At 42.9% G+C, this 21,554-nt stretch overlaps 1 long non-coding RNA gene across 1 annotated transcript in view; it reads left to right on the top strand.

Moving 5' to 3' along the window:
* Window positions 1–19,252: 19,252 nt before the first annotated feature.
* LOC144781762 (uncharacterized) overlaps window positions 19,253–21,554 on the top strand; it is a 351,692-nt gene continuing 349,390 nt past the window's right edge. Inside the window, exon 1 of the long non-coding RNA XR_013601061.1 lies at window positions 19,253–19,450. This is a non-coding gene — a long non-coding RNA (uncharacterized LOC144781762). The remainder of the gene's footprint in view (window positions 19,451–21,554) is intronic.

A 21,554-nucleotide genomic window follows, 5' to 3' on the forward strand; every position in this document is an offset into this window, starting at 1 on the left:
TTTATTACAATAAAGAATAATTTATTTAATTTTACATTTGCTGGACAATGTGAATGCCTCATAACATGCCATCTTTTATTAAATACACTGAGGAGTGAATTTACACATTCCAGTGTTCACAGGATTATTCCCACAAGTATGAAAGGGCAAACAAAGGGTTGCAGCTGCTACCTACAGTAAGGCCTAAGGGACAGCCGCAAAAATGAGGACCTGAATCTCCTTCAGTAGCTGCAGCGCATATCTGCAGAAATGCCAGCTAAGGCTAAGACACTGTTTTTAAAACTTAAAAATCAATAGTTTTTAAACCTTGGGGTTGTTCTCAATTGCTAGCTTTTACTCTACCTCTACATTGTATTTTGCAGAGCCGGATCCCGGTCCACCACAGCTGATTGAAGTGGAAGGACGTGGCTCCTCCCCTACCTCCCTCACTCCCGGGGGCAAAACCCTCTTACCAGGAGCCTGACAGAACTTTTGGCAGTAGCAGCAGCGCGTACCTGCAGAAACGCCAGCTAAGGTTAAGGCACTGTTTTTAAAACTTAAAAATCTATTGTTTTTAAATTTGGGGGTTGTTCTCAATTGCTAGCTTTTACTCTACCTCTGCACATTGTATTTTGCACTGGCGTTCCCCGGTGCGCCACAGCTGTTTGCTGATTGAAGCGGAGGGACGTTGCTCCTCCCCCTATCTCCCTCACTTCCGGGGGGCAGAACCCTCTTAGCCATGAGCCTGGCAGAACGCCTGGCAGTAGCAGCAGCGCGTACCTGCAGAAACGCCAGCCAAGGTTAAGGCAGTTTTTAAAACTTAAAAATCTATTGTTTTTAAACTTGGGGGTTGTTCTCAATTGCTAGCTTTTACTCTACCTCTGCACATTGTATTTTGCACAGCTGGTCCCCGGGCTGCCACAGCTGATTGCTGATTGAAGCGGAGGGACGTGGCTCCTCCCCCTACCTCCCTTACATCCAGGGGCAGAACCCTCTTAGCCAGGATGCCTGACCGGACGCACGCAGCGGGCGTGCCAAAGGCAAACCCGTCTGCACCCGTCCAAGTCCGGTCGGGGCCAGGGGTCACTACCCCTGCATCTCGCCTTCCCCAACAGATGCATTATGAGGCAGAAGAGCTACTCAGCCTAGCAGGCCCGATAATGAAGGAATTAGTTACTTACCTGTACACTATAGTTCTCCAGTATTATCTTTCATAGATTCACATGCTTGTATCTTCCCCGTCGTCATGGTGGGAATCTCACGGTAACAGAATGACCAAAGCAGTATCATAGAGAAGTAAAACTGCATAGAAAAGCCCCTAGGGACTGTAGTATTTGGTAACCTGACCTCCTCATTGTTTGGTCCAAAAGTCAGCCAATCAGCATTGCTGCCCTGCCCTCACACTCCCCAGCAGAAGCTTCCTGCCTCAGATTTCCGGCCCCAAGTGAGAGACCTGGATAAATACCGAGACAATAAGTTCTGCCTGAGAAACGGGGAGGTGGGCGGGCGCATGTGAATCTATGAAAGATAATACTGGAGAACTATAGTGTACAGGTAAGTAACTAATTCCTTCTCCAGTATTACATCTTTCATAGATTCACATGCTTGTATCAGAGTAGTAAGTAGTACCCACAAAGCCTGCAGCGTTTCCAGGATAGAACCCAGAAGGAAGTTCTGTTGCTGAAATATCGTTAGAACATGATCTGAAAATATACAGGACAGATAAGAATAGAAAACCATGTATAACAAAATCAGATTCTACATATAGATATATTACCTACTGGCGGTCGCCAGTAGGTATATATAGTTAGGATTTTTTTGAATAGGGATTTCTGAAAATTCTATGTTGAATAACTTTGGCGTTGATGGACGGAATTTGCTGAAATTTTCAGGAAAATGAGCGTCCCCCGAAAGTTTGGGGGGGCTTCGTCAAGCGGGGGCCGAGAAAAAAGGGGGGTCCCAAAACGTGTTTTTAACATTGAGTTTTCCATAGGGCGGTTGGACTCACTTTTAGCTCGAACGGCTGAATGGATTTCCACAAAACTTGGCAAAATTGTAGGGACTGGTAGCCCGATGTGCCTTTGCTATGTCTCAAGATATATGCTCCAGTGGTCTTTACGAAAATTAACTTTGAAAAATATATATTGGGCTACATTGGGCTATATATATGTTAGAGCCCAAATGTAGCCCAATGTAGCCCAATGTAGCCCAATGTAGCCCAAAGATGGCCACCAGAGACAAAAAATAACAAATGTAGCCCAAATATCAGCCAGATGTAGCCCAACTATAGCCCAGTGACAGAATGTCCCAGAGTGTTCTAAAGAACAACTAGAGCGCTAACAGTCTTACTTATGACAAAAGTATGGCACACCTGAAGTCATCTTGATTGGAATAAAGTGTTAACACTTAAAACATTTAATTTGCAAAGGAACAAAATGAGGGGGTTCATTTTGCCATAGAAATTATGATTAGTGCTGAAGAAAGAAAAATTAGGGCACATTTTGAGTGACTTCTCAAATCCTCTTATATTTCATTAAAAAAATTCTGATATGCAGTCTCCCAAGATGGCCACCAGAGACAAAAGAGCCCAAATGTAGCCCAAATATCAGCCAGATGTAGCCCAACTATAGCCCAATGACAGAATGTCCCAGAGTGTTCTAAAGAACAACTAGAACGCTAACAGTCTTACTTAAGACAAAAGTATGGCACACCTGAAGTCATCTTGATTGGAATAAAGTGGTAACACTTAATACTTTTAATTTGAAAAGGATCAAAATGAGGGGTTTCATTTTGCCATAGAAATGTTATATATATATATATATATATATATATATATATATATATATATATATATATATATATATATATATATATATATATATATATATGTTTTCAACAAAGATTCTTCAAAGAAGACGCCGCACACTACCTCGATTGTATTGACTTATAGATTTACTTTGGTTGTGGCAGAACTGGAGACAATGAAAAACACTACCAACAAAAGAGAAAATGTAACCAAAAACGAACGCATTGCATTAAAAAATCTCCAGTCAAATCCAATGATAGAAATAAAGCCAGCAGACAAGGAAGGAAATATCGTGATCCTAAACAAGATTGACTACTTGGAGGAAGCCTATCGCCAACTAAACAACGGAACCAACTACAAAGTATTAGAGCACATTCCAACTGTGGATATGACAAGGGAACTACACAAACGTATCGAAGCATGGCAAGAAAATGGCCTAATAAGTAAGGAAGAAATTTTTTTTTGATACTTAATCATCCTATAATGCCAACAATTTATTTTCTTCCGAAAATACACAAGACTCTAATAAAACCACCTGCACGCCCAATAATATCAAGCTGCGGATCACTATGCGAGAATGTAGCCTCTTATGTGGATCACTTTCTGGCTCCGCTAGTACCTACTCTAAGTTCATTTATTAAAGACACTGGAGACTTCCTTAGAATCATCATGGCAGTGGAATGGCAACCAGAGTATTGGCTGGCAACCATAGACGTTGTGTCGCTATACACTTCGATCCAACAAGATATAGGCATGAATGCAATAAAGTACTTCCTAAATCAGAGACCAATATCTGAATTGAGACATACCAACATGCTACTGGACATGATGTCCTTCTGTCTGGAAAACAACATCTTCACCTTTGACAAAAAAACCTACACACAAATCTGCGGCTGTGCCATGGGAGTTTCCTTCTCTCCAAGCTATGCCAATCTCACCATGGGTTGGTGGGAGAAGAACATAGCTTGGAGAGAAGAAAACGAGCCATACACCACGGATGTGGTTATATGGCTCAGATTTATAGATGATCTGTTCCTTCTCTGGAAGGGTACTAAACAAAAACTTACAGAATACATTGAGATTCTGAATGTGAATGAAGTGGGACTACAATTTACATCGAACATCCAAAAAAAGGAAATAGAGTTTCTTGACACAAAGATTTACATCAAAAATAATAAATTGGAAACAACTGTATTAGGAAAAAAACCATCTACGAATAGTGTGTTGCATGGAACAAGTTTCCATCCTGTCTCACTCAAACAAAGCATCCCCTATGGGGAGTTTCTACGAATGAAACGCAATTGCTCTGAAGAGACTGAAATGGAAAACAAGTTTAAAGAAACTAAAGATTGTTTCTCCAAGCGAGGATATAAACAATCAGACATAACTAGAGGCGAACAAAAAGCAAGAGCAAAAACGAGAGCAGACACTTTGATACCAAAAAATAAATCTACAAAGAACACAGATGAAGAAAAACCACGACTGATTCTAACATTTTCAAAGGAAAGTTACAAAATCCGCCAAATTCTGTCAAAATACTGGAATGTGCTAAAAAAGGACACTGAGATAGGAATGTTAATTGGTGATAGACCCCTAATCTCTTATCGGAAAGCTCCTTCTATTCAAGACACGCTAGTCAACAGCCATTTTAAAAAAGTAAAAATCTTGAGTTGGCTAGAGAAACGACAACTGGGATTCAGCAAGTGCTCAACATGCAAGGCATGCACAATTGGCCAGAATATCAAAACCCTAACAGATCCAAAGGGAAGAACCTTTGAAATAAAGGACAAGATAACATGTGAATCACAATTCGTGGTCTATCAAATTGTGTGCTTCTGCGGCAAAAAATACATTGGCTCAACAATATGCCCACTCAAAAAGAGAATACTCGAATACACCAGAGCCATTCAAAACAAGGACATGAGTTATGCGACAGCGAAACATCTTAAGACCCACCCTGGAAAAACCTGGAAAAATATGAAATATGCGGGAATCGCCATGGTGGGGGAGAACGAAAGAGGTGGTGATCGAGTTACGAGACTAAGACGCCTAGAATCCAAATTAATCATTAGGTTCAAAACTAGAAACCCGTGGGGTCTCAACACCGACGAAGAACTTTATGTACACTTATAATTTTGATGAACTGAACATTTCCAATTACAGACAACCAATCTTTGTTTCCTGAACATTTCTCCTTATGATTGATCAAAGTGCAATATATGTGACAAATAACAATATAAGAGTTTTATCCTTGCGCTGTGCCAGCTGTTGATCAAAGCATTCAACGGCACAACTGGAATACAAGGCACTAAGCCTTAACTGATTCAAACGACTTAAATAGGGTCTAGGGCACTCAGCCATAAATTGTAACATATGGACACTTAGTCCTGAACTAGATCCTTTAACAATCTGCGCTTTTCTAAATGCTCAAATATAAATATATTGATAAGCTATGACGTTATGCCATATGCTACAGCGCAAATTGTATAATACTCAACAATAACCTTCCAGTTGGCGGCAAAAATGCCGCGATCCGGCTTGTAACAGCGCATTGCTAGTTAAAAATGTAACTAAAAATTGAAAAACCTAAAAAACTACTGAACCCACAATGCATCCTAACAGCCAAGTGGAGTTTGCATGTATTTAAGGTAAACACAAATGATGGACACGTGTTTGTTAACCGTGATCAAGGACAGTCTGCTTGTCCGAAACGCGTAGGTGGGGAACCTACAGAAAATAAATCTATAAGTCAATATAATCGAGGTAGTGTGCGGCGTCTTCTTCGAAGAATCTTTGTTGAAAACATTGTTTCACGAGGGTGTCCTGAATCTCGCCGCCAGCACCAGCCATTGTTTGCTCCTCTCATCTCGGGACTCTTGCTTTCACGATATATATATATGTATATATATATATATATATATATATATATATTACCTACTGGCGGTCGCCAGTAGGTATATATAGTTAGGATTTTTTTGAATAGGGATTTCTGAAAATTCTATGTTGAATAACTTTGGCGTTGATGGACGGAATTGGCTGAAATTTTCAGGAAAATGGCACATTTTGTTTCTGAGCGTCCCCTGAAAGTTTGGGGGGGTTTCGTCAAGCGGGGGCTGAGAAAAAAGGGGGTCCCAAAACATGTTTTTAACATTGAGTTTTCTATAGGGCGGTTGGACTCACTTTTAGCTCGAACGGCTGAATGGATTTCTATGAAACTTGGCAAAATTGTAGAGATTGTTTGCCCGATGTGCCTTTGCTAGGTCTCAAGATATGTGCTCCAGTGGATTTTGAGAAATTAACGTTCAAAAAAATATATATATCTGTGACAGCGTCCCGGTTAGCGCCCCGGTTCGCGTACCAGACGCGTAACGGAACTTCGCGAGGAGAAGCGGATTAGCTCTCCGGTGACTGTCAACATTCTAAACAGTCCGGAGCGGCCGCCATCTTGTCTCTTGGTAGGATCGAGAGACAAGAGGTGGAAATAAACAAAGGGGGAAATGAATGAAAGGGGGCAAGGTAGACCCCTCCTGACCCCCTAGGATTGATGTGGGGGCTATTAAAGGGCCCCGCGGGGCAAAAAAATAAAATAATTTTTTTTTCGATTTTTCGCGGTGGAAGCGCTACCCGGTACGCGAACCGGGTAGCTCATTGGTAGCGTAACGGGAGTCCGCCATCTTGTGTTTCGGACGAATTTAGTCACAAGATGGAGGATAAACAATGTTGGGAATGGGTATAAGGGGGCACGGGAGACATATCCTGACCCCTAGGTTTTCTGAGGGTGGCTGAGGAGGCCCATATATGTAAAAAAAACAACCTTTGTTTTTCAAATTTTCGCACGGTTAGCGCCCGGTCCGCGCACCGGGTAGCGTTCCGGAAAGCGTAACAAGGGGAAAACCAAGGGAAATATTAAAATAATATTTTAGAGTGCTTTGAGGTAGGGTAGCTCTGAATAGAGTAGGTACCAATGAAGAGTCTAAAATTCAATGTACACCGTCTCCTCTGTAGATATTTTGTATGTTCTAATATGGGTTATTTAAATGTACATGTGTGGAAAAGCACTTCATGCTTTAAAGCAATTGTATTTTTGAACTGATTGTTCTTTCCTCTTAGTCCTCCTCTTTGTTTTTATTTCCCAACACTCTTCTTCAGCATGATAGTTGATAAATTCGTTCCCTCAAAAAATGTATATACATAAAACAATTATATTAAATACATATAAAATATATTTTTCCTTTAAAAGAAGAATACATTTTACAGCTTTTGATATTTGCTATTAAAAAAACCATTGAAATTCACTGAAAAAAACATAGGTTATAGACCATATATAGGGGCCGATTATGATGGCGGACGGACCTGAGTCCGTCCGCCACCATAGAGAAGGAGGGACCGTCCGCAGGGGCAGCGGCGGTCCCTTCGTGCAAATTAGGATGTGACCGCCACCCTGGCGGTCACATCCTGTATTTTTATCATTGCGGCGGGTGCTGCTTGAAGCAGCACCCGCCGCAATGATAAAAAAGTAAGTTGTGCATTTGCATGCACAAAGCGGCAGGCACCTCACGGTGCCTGCCGCTTTGTGCAGGCAAATGCAGGGGGGTACCATAGGTACCCCCCATGTGCACCCCCCACCCCTCCTTCACCCCTGGGGGCCCGCAACGGGCCCCCAAACACAAATCCGTATGCCTTTACACGGCGGAAATGCCGCCGTGTAAAGGCATCTTTCCGCTGTCATCCTAATATGGCTGGCGGTGTCTGATAGACACCGCCAGCCACGTTAATGCTTTTCCGCCGTGGGCGGAATCCGCCCGCGGCGGAAAAGCGGCGGACAGATAGTAAGACCCACCAGCCATCCTAATATGGCGGTGGGTCTTGCAAGGCTCCCCGGCGGATTTCCCGCATCCTCCGGGCCGGCGGTGGCTTCCGCCGGCCCGGTGGATGCGGGAAATCCGCAATCGTAATCGGCCCCTTAGTTAGGAATTAGCATTTACAAAACCTTGAAAATTCACTGAAAAAACCATAGGTTATAGACCATATATAGTTAGGAATTAGCATTTACAAAAGCTTATTTTACTCACACAAAACCATTGAAATTCGCATATATAGTTAGTTGCACTAACTATATATCGCGCACCCGCAATCCACTGCTGATCATGTCACATATTACATCATTCATGACATGGTCAGTGACATCACTGATGACATCACTGATGACATCTCAAATGACATCACTGATGACATCACTGATGACAACATCCAGTGACTGTATGTTTCTGGAAAGTTAAAATATGTCTTACATATTGAAGAATGAGTGGATGTATAAGTGTCTGTATGAAGGATTTAGTAGGTGCATGACTGACTGTATGAGTGAGTGATTAAATGTGTCTCACTGAGTGCATGGGTTAGTGACTAAACTGTCTTAATTTGTGCATCATTATGTCTGTTCTGTAAACTGTTGCATGTGTTGATCAGTAGCTATATGAGTAACTATATGGGTTATTGATTGGTTGCCCAAGTATTTGTATGGGAGACTGAGTGTGTGTGTGGGTGGCTGGGAGGTGTATGACTCTGTGCATAGATGTGTGAGCAGTTGATTCACTAGATGTATGGTTTCAAAAGTGCATGTGGAAACAGCTGTATGGGCAGTTGACTGTGTGCATGAGTGTATTGGTGAGTGAATGGATATCTCAGTGCTACATGTCAAAGTAAGTACATATGTAAAACACAGTACATGTGAGAGTTGACATATATAAATAACTGTGCATAAGAGCCAGTGAATGTGTGAGTGGCTGTATGGATCATTGTGAACTTGTATCAGGGATTGTATAAGAGAGTAAATATGTGTTAGTATATGTTTGAATAAGTAAGGTGTGTATAACTGTATAGTTGAGGAAATGGAGGTGTGATTGATTCTTTGCATGACTGACTAGGTGTGTGAGTAACTCCATGGATGAGTGACAGTCTGTGAGTGTCTGTTTACACTGAGTGTATCTAAGGTTATATTAGAGTCTGAAGAGGTTCATCGTATTATCACATGAATGATGTCATCAGTGATGTGATCAGTAATGTCAAATGAGATGTCATCAGTGATGTCATCAGTGATGTCATTTGAGATGTCATCAGTGATGTCATCAGTGATGTCATTTGAGATGTCATCAGTGATGTCATCAGTGATGCCATTTGAGATGTCATCAGTGATGTCATCAGTGATGTCATTTGATATGTCATCAGTGATGTCATCAGTGATGTCACTGACCATGTCATGAATGATGTAATATGTGACATGATCAGCAGTGGATTGCGGGTGCGCGATATATAGTTAGTGCAACTAACTACTATATATGGTCTATAACCTATGGTTTTTTCAGTGAATTTTCAAGGTTTTGTAAATGCTAATTCCTAACTATATATGGTCTATAACCTATGGTTTTTTCAGTGAATGAATATATATATACACACACACATTGCATAGGGTATTAATAGAGAAATACAGAATACCTTATTGAAACAGACGTTTCAGAACAGCTTGCTCCACTGCCGTGTCCTCTTTCCACGCAGTGTCAAGACAGTAGTGCTTGGTAAATGAATGCACACTCTTCCAAGTCGCTGCTCTGCAGATGTCAGGTAGAGACACTCCTGCAAATAAGGCTATCGATGTTGCCATCTTTCTTGTGGAATGAGCAGTCACTCTGGAATGAAGTAGCTTTCCAGCTTTTTCATGACACTTAATGATAGCCGATGATATCCATCTGGCGATACTCAGTCTTGACAGAGGTAGCCCTTTCCTCTGACCTTCAAATGCAATGAATAACTGTTTAGATTTGCGGAATGTTCTTGTTCGTTCGATGTAGAATTTCAAACATCTAGCGATGTCCAGAGAATGCAGCGCTCTTTCTGCTTCAGATGAGGGATTGTTGAAGAAGGTAGGCAAAATAATTGGCTCATTCAAGTGAAAAGAAGTAGGGACCTTGGGTATAAACTTAGGATTTGTCCGTAGTATAACTCTGTCCTGTCGAAATTGCAGAAAAGCCTCTTCCACCGAAAAGGCTTGTATTTCGCTAACTCTCCTCGCCGAGGTCAGAGCTAGTAGCAGGGATGTCTTCCAAGAGAGGAATTGTAATTCTGTCTTGTGTATAGGCTCAAATGGTGGCTTCATAAGCTGCGTAAAGACTGTATTGAGATGCCAGGGTACTGGCGGTCGTAGAATGGGTGGAAAAGCTCTAAAGAGCCCTTTAACAAACTCTTTTATCAGCCTGTGGGACCAGAGAGACGGCTCGTCTGGCGTTCTCCTAAATCTTGAAATCGCCACCAAATGCACCTTCAGCGAGGCATGAGACAGACCTGCTTTTGATAACGACAACAGGTAGGGCAGAATACCTTCTGGGGGTACCGTCAATGGATGTAGACTTTGACTAGTACACCAGTGACAGAAGCGTGTCCATTTGGCTGTGTATGTCTTGTTGGTTGACATAGCCCTGGATTGTGAAAGTATTTGTCGGCAGTCTTGTGGAATACTCATGGCTTGAAATTCCCGCTCATGAGGTTCCATGCGGATAATTTTAGCGATGGAAGGTCCGGATGCAGAATTTGTCCGTTGCTCATTGATATGAGGCTCTGGAATGTCGGGAATTGCACCTTGTTGCCTTTCGACATCTGCAGCAGATCTGAAAACCATGCCTGCCTCGGCCAAGCTGGTGTTATCAGAATGACATGACAAGGTTCTGATCTCATTTTGCGAATCACTCGTGGTATTAAAGGAATTGGTGGGAACGCGTAAGCGAACATTCCTGTCCAGTCCATGTGAAACGCATCTCCTTTGGAATCCCGCTGAGGGTACCTGGACGCAAACTGATCGCATTTCGAATTGTCCCGGGTTGCGAACAAGTCGAACGTTGGTGTGCCCCATCTTTGGAATACTCTGTGAAGCTGAGTGTCGTTCAGTTCCCACTCGTGCAGCACACTTGTCGTGTGACTCAGGACGTCTGCTCTTGTGTTGAGGATGCCTTGTATATGCTGCACCCAAATAGAAATGTTGTTGTTTATCAGCCATTTCCAAATTCTTTGCGCCAGCACAGAAAGAGGTTTGGATCTTGTTCCTCCTTGCTTCAGAAGATAAAACATAGTCGTGGTGCTGTCCGTCTGAATGAGCACCGACGAGTTCTGTATTCTGGGTAGGAAAGCTTGGAGCCCCAGAAACACCGCTTTGAGCTCCAACAAATTTATGTGGAGCTGTGCCTCCCACTCTGACCAGTGACCCTAGATTTCCAGCTCCTGGAGGTGTGCGACCCATCCTTGCAACGAAGCATCCGTCGTCATCACATATTTGTGAGTTTGAGGTACAAAGTTGAGACCCTGATTCAAGTTCTTCTGAACCTTCCACCATGACATGGCCACCTTCATACGTTGAGTGATGATAATCCGATCTTCGAAGGTTCCTTTGGACTGAACCCACTGCTCGTCTAGATGTTCCTGCAAGGGTCTCATTCGAAGACGGCAGTTTGGAATCAGTGGGATGCAAGAGGACATCATCCCCAACAAGGATTTGTACATCCGCACAAAAGTGAACCTTTTTGTTTGAAGGGATGTTGCAAGGCTTATTATTTTTCTCATCCTTTCCTCGGATGGGTATGCTTTCGTTTCCTTGGTGCATATCCATGCCCCTAGGAATTGAATGCCCTGAGCTGGAATCAGTGAAGACTTTTCCAAGTTGGTCCTTAGTCCTAACCGATGGAAAAGGCGGATGCAGCACTGAAGGGACTTTCCGGCTCTTGTGAATGACGGTCCTGTCACCAGCCAATCGTCGAGATATGGGTAAATGCAATGTCCCTTCAACCTTCAGTGGGCCGCCACCGGGGCCATGCATTTGGTAAACACCCTCGGGGCCGATTTGAGGCCAAAAGGCAACACCTAGAATTGGAAATGGCGACTCTCCACAGCGAACCTTAAAACTTTCTGTGCTTCCGATGAATTGTGATATGGAAGTATTCATCCATGAGATCCAGTGACGCCATGTAGTCTTTCTCTTTTAACATTAGAAGGATCTCTTGCAATCAAAGCATTCGGAAGGGAATTTTCTTTATGTATTGATTCAGATCTCTCAAATCCAATACCTGTCTCCACTTCATAGTTTGTTTCTTTTTGATGAGGAAGAAATATGAATAGAAGCCTTTCCCTCGGTGTTGTAGAGGTACTTCCTCTATAGCCCCTTTCTGCAATAGTGTAAGGACTTCCTTTTTCAAATCCTGGCGATGTTGATGATGCCTGAGCACCGGTGGGTGATCTGGTGGCATTTCCACAAACTCTAGGGTATGGCCTCTGCTTATTACGTCCAAAACCCATTTGTCTGATGTAATGGACATCCAACTGTTGAAGTATTGAGACAGATAGTGGTCGTTTTCCGGGATCTGTTGTGTGGGGAGCGCCTGCCTGAAATCATTGTAGTTTGTTAGACTGTTGATTCCTCCCTCTATTGGAGGACTTGCCCCAAGACTGCTGCTGTTAAGAGAAGTTGGAGGTCCTGTACTGATTGCCTGTATTGTATTGCCTATATCCTTGTTGGTTATAAGGTTGATATCTGTTGGTCTGAAATGAAGACCTCTGATTAAATTGACCCCTTGCACCTCTTTTACGAAAGGACTGGAACCGTCCTTGCTGAAGGGATCCCAGCGCTCTAGCTGTATCCGTGTCTGATTTGATACCCTGTAGCGCCTCGTCGACGTGCTTCCCAAATAGATTTTCGCCATCGAAAGGCATGTCTACAATCTTTGCTTGCACCTCCGGACGAAAGGATGTTGCCTTTAGCCAACCCTGTCTCCGGAGCAAAACTGCTCCTGCCATCTGCCTGAACGCCATAGAGGATACATCCATGGCAATGTCAATAGATTCTGATGCTGACTTTGCCCCGTCTCGAAGAATAGCCGCTGCCTCTTCTTTCTTATCCTCCGGCAGTGCAGACAGAATGGGTGCCAAATCACACCACATCTGCCTATTAAAACGACTAATAAGGGCCATTGCATTGGCTGCTTTAATCGTAGAGGCTGCCATGACCGCAAACCTCTTCCCGGCTCCATCCATCCTACGTCCTTCCTTATCTGGCGGCACCAATGAAGTAGCAACTGGATTCTTTGAGTGCCTCTGCGCCGCCTGCGTCACCACCGACTCCGGTCTCGGGTGTCCTATAAGACAGGCCGCAGCAGACTCTGGTGCTCTATATTTCTTTTCGATTCTGGGAACCGAAACCGCGATGGAAGCCGGTGTCTTTAAAATTTTCAGGCCTTCTTCCCAAATGTGATGGATAATCAGAATTGAGCGAGCAGATTTCCTAGCATCATCTTTGAAATCATATGAGAAACATTCAGTTTCTTTAACCTCCATATCCAAATCAAACCTTTTTGCCGCTTTATCCATAATGTCATGGAAACCTCCAATGTCCTGAGGAGGGGAAGTGGTTGGCGACGGAATAGGTGAAGGAGCCGACGGCAAAATGTACTCATTCCACTCCTGTCCCGTAGAATCTTGTACCAGCTCACCTTCCTCAGGCTGATCATCATCATCAGACTCCGTCAGATCATCCCTGATTGTTATCACTGGTGGTGACCTCACCACCTGCTCCTGAGGAGTAGATTGGGTCTTCGGAGGTTGCGATGTAACCACCGGCGTAGATGACGGAGGCGCATTTGCCTCCGGAAAACGACGATAATAGTCATTAATCATGAACCTCAGGTCAGGGACAAGAGAAGTAGGTATGGAGACTGACTCTTCTCGCAACTCCTCTCGCGACTCTTCTTGCTGCTCGTCCTCCTCATTATAATTACATGTTTCCTGGAAAGATTCATATCTCGTAGATTGAGCTCTCTCCTTGAAGGAAAACACCTCTTCCTCGTCTGTGTCCTGACTCTTTATTCTGAGTTGTGAGGGGCTGTAGGCCGCACCTGACGACTCCTCTCCTTCTTACTCCTGTTCCAGTAAAGAAGATGGTGGTAGAGGCGAAATCTGCGTCCACGACGTGAATTCTGCAGATTTGCTTATAGTCGCCGAGCCCCTCGACAACTGAAAAGATCGAATAGAGATCATAGTCTTCAACTGTGGCGACTTAAAAGCCTTTGCCGTTGAAATTACAGTCGTCGTCGACGGTGTCGTCGACAACATAGCCATCGTCGGCGGAGCCGTCGTCACCAAAGTCATCGTCGACGAGACCGCCGTCGACGGGGTCTCCGTCGACGGAGTCGTCGACGTCTTCGGCGTCGAGCCTTTCGTCGTCGACGACGTCTTCATCGTCGACGGTTTCTTCGTCGACGGGATGGTCATACTCGTCGACGTGGTCGTCGTCGACGCCTTAAATCCTGTCGTCGACGGAGCAGCCGTCGTCGAGACAGTCATCGTCGACGGTGAAGTCGTCGACGGGGCTGAAGACTTTACCACAGATTTTGCAGTAGAAACCAGGGAACTGGTCGACGGAGCAGACCCTGCCCCTTTCTGACCTGACGGCTTCTTGAGGGGAGTAAGAGGGAGAGATGACGCCACCTTCTCTTTAGATTGAACCTTTTTAGGCTCCACCCTCTCCTCAGAATGTGAGGCCTTTCTCTTTTTAGGTGTTAATGTAGAGGATTCCTCCCAGGAATCTGAGTCTGATGCGGCCTTCTTCTTTTTAAGCCAGAACAGCAAACGAGCCTCTCTGTCCCTCAGAGTTTTAGCAGAGAAGGTTCTACAATGTTTACAATCCTTGGCCACATGCTTAGGATGAAGGCAATATAAGCAGTCCTTGTGAGGATCTTCAGAGAAAAGCCTAGCCTTTCCACAGGATCTGCAAGGCCTGAAAAGCCTCTTTTTAGAGCTTTCAGCCATTATGAAAGTAATTAGGTACACACAATACCTTAATTCAGATGAAAAGATAGTAGAAATAAAAGGTCAATAGTTCACTCAGGAACAGCAAAACTGAGCAGAGCTCAGGGAGACTCCTTTCTCACACAAAGGCGGTTGGAAATCTGAGGCAGGAAGCTTCTGCTGGGGAGTGTGAGGGCAGGGCAGCAGTGCTGATTGGCTGACTTTTGGACCAAACAATGAGGAGGTCTGGTTACCAAATACTACAGTCCCTAGGGGCTTTTCTATGCAATTTTTCTTCTCTAAGATACTGCTTTGGTCATTCTGTTACCGTGAGACTCCCACCATGACGACGGGGAAGATACAAGCATGTGAATCTATGAAAGATGTAATACTGGAGAATGTGTGTAAACACTTCATCTCCCCCGTCAGTGGCCCTTTTAAATGTCCTCATTGCCGTTCCCAACTGACAACAGACACCCACACCAACTTTACTAAACCCAGGAAATATAAAATGTTCCTGCTAAACTGCAGGTCACTGCCCAAACATTCGGCAGAAATCTCTATCCTTCTGGAAGAAGAAAGGCCAAAGGTCTTGTTTCTTACAGAAACATAGCTCAAACCTAGTTCTGACCCTGACCTCGTCCAGGCACCCCCCCCTGGTTATTCCATACAGAGCCCACAGAGAAAGGGGACGGGATTGCTATTATCTATAGGAACTGTTTAACCTGTTGAATGATTAGTAGTTTTATCCCAGACTGTGAGAACGCTGCTTTTTCCATTGAATTCTCCCTAGCCCTCACTTTCTCGGGTATTTTAATCTATCGGCCCCCGGGTCCCTCAGTAGATTTTTGTAACTCCCTAGCCGATCTGGCAGCAAACCTGACCAGTACATCGGCCAATTTCACGTTATTGAGGGACCTCAATCTCCACTTTGATGACCCTCTACAGACGTCAGCAACCGAAATCACAGATAATCTCGCAGCCTATCCGCTTCAACAAGTCAGTGAGCCTACCCACATAAAAGGGCATCTACTAGATCCCATCTTCTCATACCTGGAGGACCTAATGGGAGAGAAACCTAACTCTGTCCCATGGTCAGACCACTTCGTCATACCATTTACCTGGTCCCCGTCCCCCAAGGCTCTATATACGAAACCCATCCATTCAAGTTGATGCCCGAAGAAACCAGACCGGAGTCATCTTCGGATGCTGTTACTGCCAATGATAAATTCAATAACTGGCTCCAAGAATCACTTGACCTGCGCATTCCTGTAAAACGGACCGAAACTATAATAGGAAGTAAACAACAACAATGGTACTCAGCCAAACTTCAGGACTTAAAACAAACTTGTAAGAAACTTGAGAGAAGCTGGAGGAAAAGCTTCTCTAGCGATAGGAAACTTAAATACAGAGAAGCTATCAATTTATACAAAGCTGAAATCAAACCAGCTCAGGCAGCCTTCTACAAAAATAAAAAAATTCAGCAGGTAACTCCGCCCGTGAGATCTTTCGTATCGCCACAACTCTCTTTAGAGTCTTCCCTCCTCCGGCTATCCCTGACACCTCAGGCACACGTAACAATTTAGTGGAAATCTTTTTCAATAAAATTGAAACTATTTTCACCTCATTCCCCCCCCATTAAAGATTGTACATCACCCCCCCCCACCCCCACACTAATAACAATCAGCCTCCCTTGGAAACTATCCCGGTCATGTAAATGACAGTACTGGAAAGACTCCTGACCCAGGTAAAAAGTGAGTCACCTACAGACCCAGCCCCCCTAAAGATAATGAGGCAAGTGGCAGGAGTTGTTTCCCCTTACATTTTTGAGTTGATTAACACCTAATTTTCCACTGGAGTGGTCCCTCCCCTATGGAAGGATGCCATGGTAAAAGCACTTTTAAAAAACCTAGCCTTGATCCTTCGACTCTTGGAAACTATTGCCCCATATCACTTCTCCGGGGGGTCAGCAAAATAGCTGAAAAATACTTCAAGTCAATATTGTCCTCTTTCCTAGAGACCCACAAACTCATTCACTGGACCCAGACAGGTTTCCGACCCTGCCAGGGAACAGAAACAGCTTTGCTATCAGTGGTGGAAGAGTCAAGAAAGATTGTCGACCTCAGAGGCACTGTTGTGGTCCTTCTTCTGTACATAGACTCAGAAAATTGGGAGTTACCGGAACTGCTCTGTCATGGCTACTGTCCTTTCTGATTAGCAGATCCTTCAAGGTCTTTGACAACGAGGTGACCTCCTAGCAGATGTCCCTTTGTTGCGGAGTACCGCAGGGATCATCCCTGAGTCCCAACTTATTTAACGTTTACATGTGCTCCCTAGCAGAGGTGGTATTACCTTTTGGGGTTCCCATAGTCACCTACGCAGATGACACACAACTTGTGATTGGGCTCAATAGAGCCAAAAGTTCACCTCCCAGCCTGCGCCAATGCTTAAAAGAAATTGCCAACTGGATGAATGAGTCCTTTCTGAAACAGAATGGGGGAAAAAATAGAGATAATGATCTTAGGGAATTTTTTCTCCCCTTGATGTAAACTCCTATCTGGCCCACCACCTTCTGTCTGGCTCCCACCCCTAAGACCCTGTTAAAAACGCCTGGGTGTCTGGTTGGACCAGGACCTCACCTTTAAGGTACAATCATGGAAGACAGCGGACACATGCTATGGTATCCTGAAAATGATTCGGAAGGTTCTTCCCCTTCTTCCTTTCCAGGCAAGAAAAATCATGGTCCAGGTCCTTATCTTGTCCCAGTTGGACTATGGGAAAACGCCCTTTATCTGGGTTCTCCTATCGCAACCCTTTCCAAACTGCAGACTATACAAAACTGGGCAGCAAGACTTCTATCAGGCACTCCTAAACATCACTCAGCTAAACCTGCTGTGAAATTGCTCCACTGGCTCCCGTCTGGGAGAGAGTTAATTTCAAAGCCCTATGTATTGTCCAGAAGTCTTAAGCTGGAATAGGCCCTGCCATTCTCCACACCACTATCCAGTCCTACTGGCCGAACAGAATTCTTCGCTCAGAGACTATGAACCTTGTCATTGCCCCCAGGATCAAGAAAGCCAGAAGCGGGGGTCGGTTATTCTCATTTAACGCAGCCAGGCTCTGGAACTGTGGAAACTAGCAGAAATCGCTGTTAGCATCAGCTAAAGCCATTTTGTTTGTGGCAGCCATTTTAGTTAGCTAGTTTAGGTGAGATTAATCTCATCTAGTTGCGCACTGTTCACCACGTGTTATCCAACACTTTAAATCATAATCAATGTTAACACAATAACATAATTGAACTTCAGTTGTTTAATTCATATACTGATTCATTCATATTCATCACAATGTTATAACCAAGTACAGTCCAAATTCAATTGAACACATTATCTTATAGTACTCAATGCTTTAAAGAAAACCAACATTTTAAGTTCATGTTATAACCACACAAAATTCATAGCACTTAATTTTCATATTCATGCCCAATGCATTTCGGCACTACATTGTGCCTTCATCAGTGGCTGATCTCTGATAGAAGTAAGTCTGTTCAGTGAACTAAGTATATATGAGGCTTGGTACCCTGATCTGTGTGGAATGTTCCGATCTTAAGAGTACTATTTCCTGTCCTGAAGATAACGTCGCCAATGTTTTAAACAGTAGGGTCAAACCCGCGTTCTCCTGCTTACAATCGGGTGCTCTAGAGATCAGCCCCTGATGAAGGCACAATGTAGTGCCGAAATGCATTGGGCATGAATATGAAAATTAAGTGCTATGAATTTTGTGTGGTTATAACATGAACTTAAAATGTTGGTTTTCTTTAAAGCATTGAGTACTATAAGATAATGTGTTCAATTGAATTTTGACTGTACTTGGTTATAACATTGTGATGAATATGAATGAATCAGTATATGAATTAAATAACTGAAGTTCAATTATGTTATTGTGTTAACATTGATTATGATTTAAAGTGTTGGATAACACGTGGTGAACAGTGCGCAACTAGATGAGATTAATCTCACCTAAACTAGCATTCGAGATATACGGGTCTGACACACCTGATTAGTTGCAGCACCGATTGAATAGGTTGAATATTTAGTCTAAAACGGAGTGCTCCCCACAAACCCTTTAAACTTTAGCCATTTTAGTTAGCCATGTGCTTGCCATGTGCTTCTCCCTCTTCACTGTTGCCTACCCTTGTATTCTGCTTGAGTCATCAGTTACAGTTAACTCCTTCAGCATTGAGCCAGAGCACTGCATATGCTCAGAAAGGCCTTTAGCTGCCAGAATGCACCTGCTATTAAAGTAACTGTCAGGCTATTTTAACTAATGTCAGAAATATTGTAACTCCTCCCACTCTGTTGACTAAGCAATTCTTATGTATCCTTATATGTAACTGGCTATTTGTGTGCACACTTGTACTGCCTCTTTTTGAGTCTCCATGCTTACTCAGCAGTATATAGGGTATAAAAGGCCCTTGATTTCTGTACTCCTTAGACTACCTCATACAATGGCCTGAGGGTACCGTATTAACGCAGTCTCCCTCATGTGAGGTTAATACATTTATTCTCTTTAATATTACAGCTTCCATGCCAATCTCTTCTTTGTTGGTTTAAGGATCGGTGCTTCAGTGAGCCCCTAAAAAAGGCTTTTTATTCCAAAAATTGGCGCCTGAACGAGGAGCTCATCGGAGACCCGGCCATCTAAGAGTGCAGTCGTGAAGGAAGGCAGGAATCCAGTGAGGAAGGTACCCTGCAGGAGGAGACCCTTTGTCTTTGCAGACAGAAGTGTTTTCCGGTTTTCCCGATTTGACTCTCTAGGTGACAGCCCGTCCCGACTGAGATCTTCTTTCGCGTGAGTATTTCAAAACGACCGTTAGGTCACCCACAACTTGGCAGTTGGAAGCTTTTGCTTGGTAATGTCGTGATGCAACACTTTGGTATAGCTTGGCCAAGGTTTTGGTTTGTTTGTTTGTTTGCTGCAGCAAATAAAGGCAGGTAATGAGGAGATTTTTCTCTACTTTTGGATAATTCTTAGGAAATCCGCTTTAGGATTATATTACATCGCAGTGTCATATTTTTGGCATGCCTGCTCCTAGCACACTTCATAGAATGTGTTGCAATTTGATGGTACCAATATGACTTTAGAAAGTACTCAGCTGATTCCCCTAGAGGGGATACCTAAATAGGTTTATGTACATTAAATATGGTATTTCTTCCATAATGTAAAGTATACAGTGGGACAAATACACTTAGGAGGATCCTGATCTACGCACTTATTAAAATTCATAAGTGGTGATACAGGAGTGCTTTAGAGTGCTCTGCCAGCCCAACTGGTAATTTGGTGTATTTTGGAAAAGGTCTGGGGCTAGAGCCTGTCTTTTTAAACATGGCACAGTCTTTCGGCTGTCTATTTTTATTGGTGTAATCTCTGTACTATTTTTTTGAGACTCCTTTTGTTTGTAAATATTACTTATAATTAGTATTTAAAAATGGTTTGGTTTGAGTACAGTCTGTGGGCTTTTTCTTGCTTTTGTCCTAAGTTTTTATTTGTGGGTTAATTGTTCTTTTTGAGTTTCTATGTGGTTTGTGCACTGACACAGGTGTTGATGCTTGTGAAGTACTTGTTTGAGTGAGTAGTGATTGTGTTTTTTGTGTAAGAATGGCTTGCCTTAACAAGCAGTGTTGTGTGTTCTCAGTGTATGAGCCCCTTCTTGAAAATGACTGGAATAAGCTCAATTTGGTTTGTTGTTGGCATTGTATTTTGTATATGTCATTGAAAGAATTGCACTTTAAAATTAAATGAATTAATTATATCACACTTGCTAAATAGCTGCACGCTACCATTAAAAGTAAAACGGTAACAAAGTATAGATGTATGAATATTAACACAATTATAAAGAAACACTAGAATTAATACTCAATATCAAAAAAATAGGCCAGATAGCAAGAAAAAAAAATTGTGTGCTGTACACTAGGACTCAATACAAAATGTTACAGCAATATCCTAATATTAAAAGGTATTCTCATTATCTGAGTAATTAGTTGCTGCTAAAAATAAAAGCGCCTCTTTTTCACATTGCAAAACAACAGATTTGTACTGGCTTGGAATGCCTGGGTTCCAAATAGACTACACCGTGCTCATTCCGGGGCTAGAAGAAAGAGCTTTTAAACAGCTGTTCAAAGCTGTCTGTCTGAAGGAAGCTGTCTGTCAGAACAAACAGAGGTAACACATGGTTTATCATCTTTGTGGGATTTGTGTGCGGACATTACAATACAGCAATGCCTTTTTCTCCTGGAAAAGCTTAAGAAGCTAACGCCTGCTGGTCGTAAAGCACAGCTGAGTAAACAACACGTGGCTATGCCCGGCCACAAGCTACAGATCAAGCTGTGGGAACTAGGTTTTAGATTAGTATAACATGGTATGAAGGCAGGTGCGTTAAAAACTACTGATTTTAACAGTTAGAAATACAGCTTCATTATTTTGGATAAAAGAGAAAGGATTAAAATCAAGGACTTATTTTCTTGTTGCTTTTCTAAATAAGCACATCTGTGGATTTGATGATTTGATGGTAAATAATTACTGTCCTTTAAAAAGTGACACTAACTTTTTATGTTTCAGTAAAGCTTATGTGCTTAGTGTTAAAAAAATGCATTTAAAGGCAAAAGGAAAGAAATGAGGCTTGCTTTTCATATGTGGAAACATCAAAAGGGTTAGTGATCATTATTCCCCCCAAAAATTGCTACATGAAAACAATTGTTAAAAGTCATTGCATTCAAACCGTTTTTGCACTATTAGGAAAAATTCAATAATATTTAGCACTACAGAAAATTACCTTGTGCAAAGTGTGTGTCAAGTTTCAATGTCTAAATGGTTAAAATATACTGTGCATCAAAATTAAAAAGGTGAATATTAGTTTCTCTAGCAATGACAGTTTTTTCTGAATCTTAGGGCACTT

This window comes from Lissotriton helveticus, chromosome 9, assembly GCF_964261635.1.
Source record: "Lissotriton helveticus chromosome 9, aLisHel1.1, whole genome shotgun sequence".
In the NCBI taxonomy this organism is placed as follows: domain Eukaryota; kingdom Metazoa; phylum Chordata; class Amphibia; order Caudata; family Salamandridae; genus Lissotriton; species Lissotriton helveticus.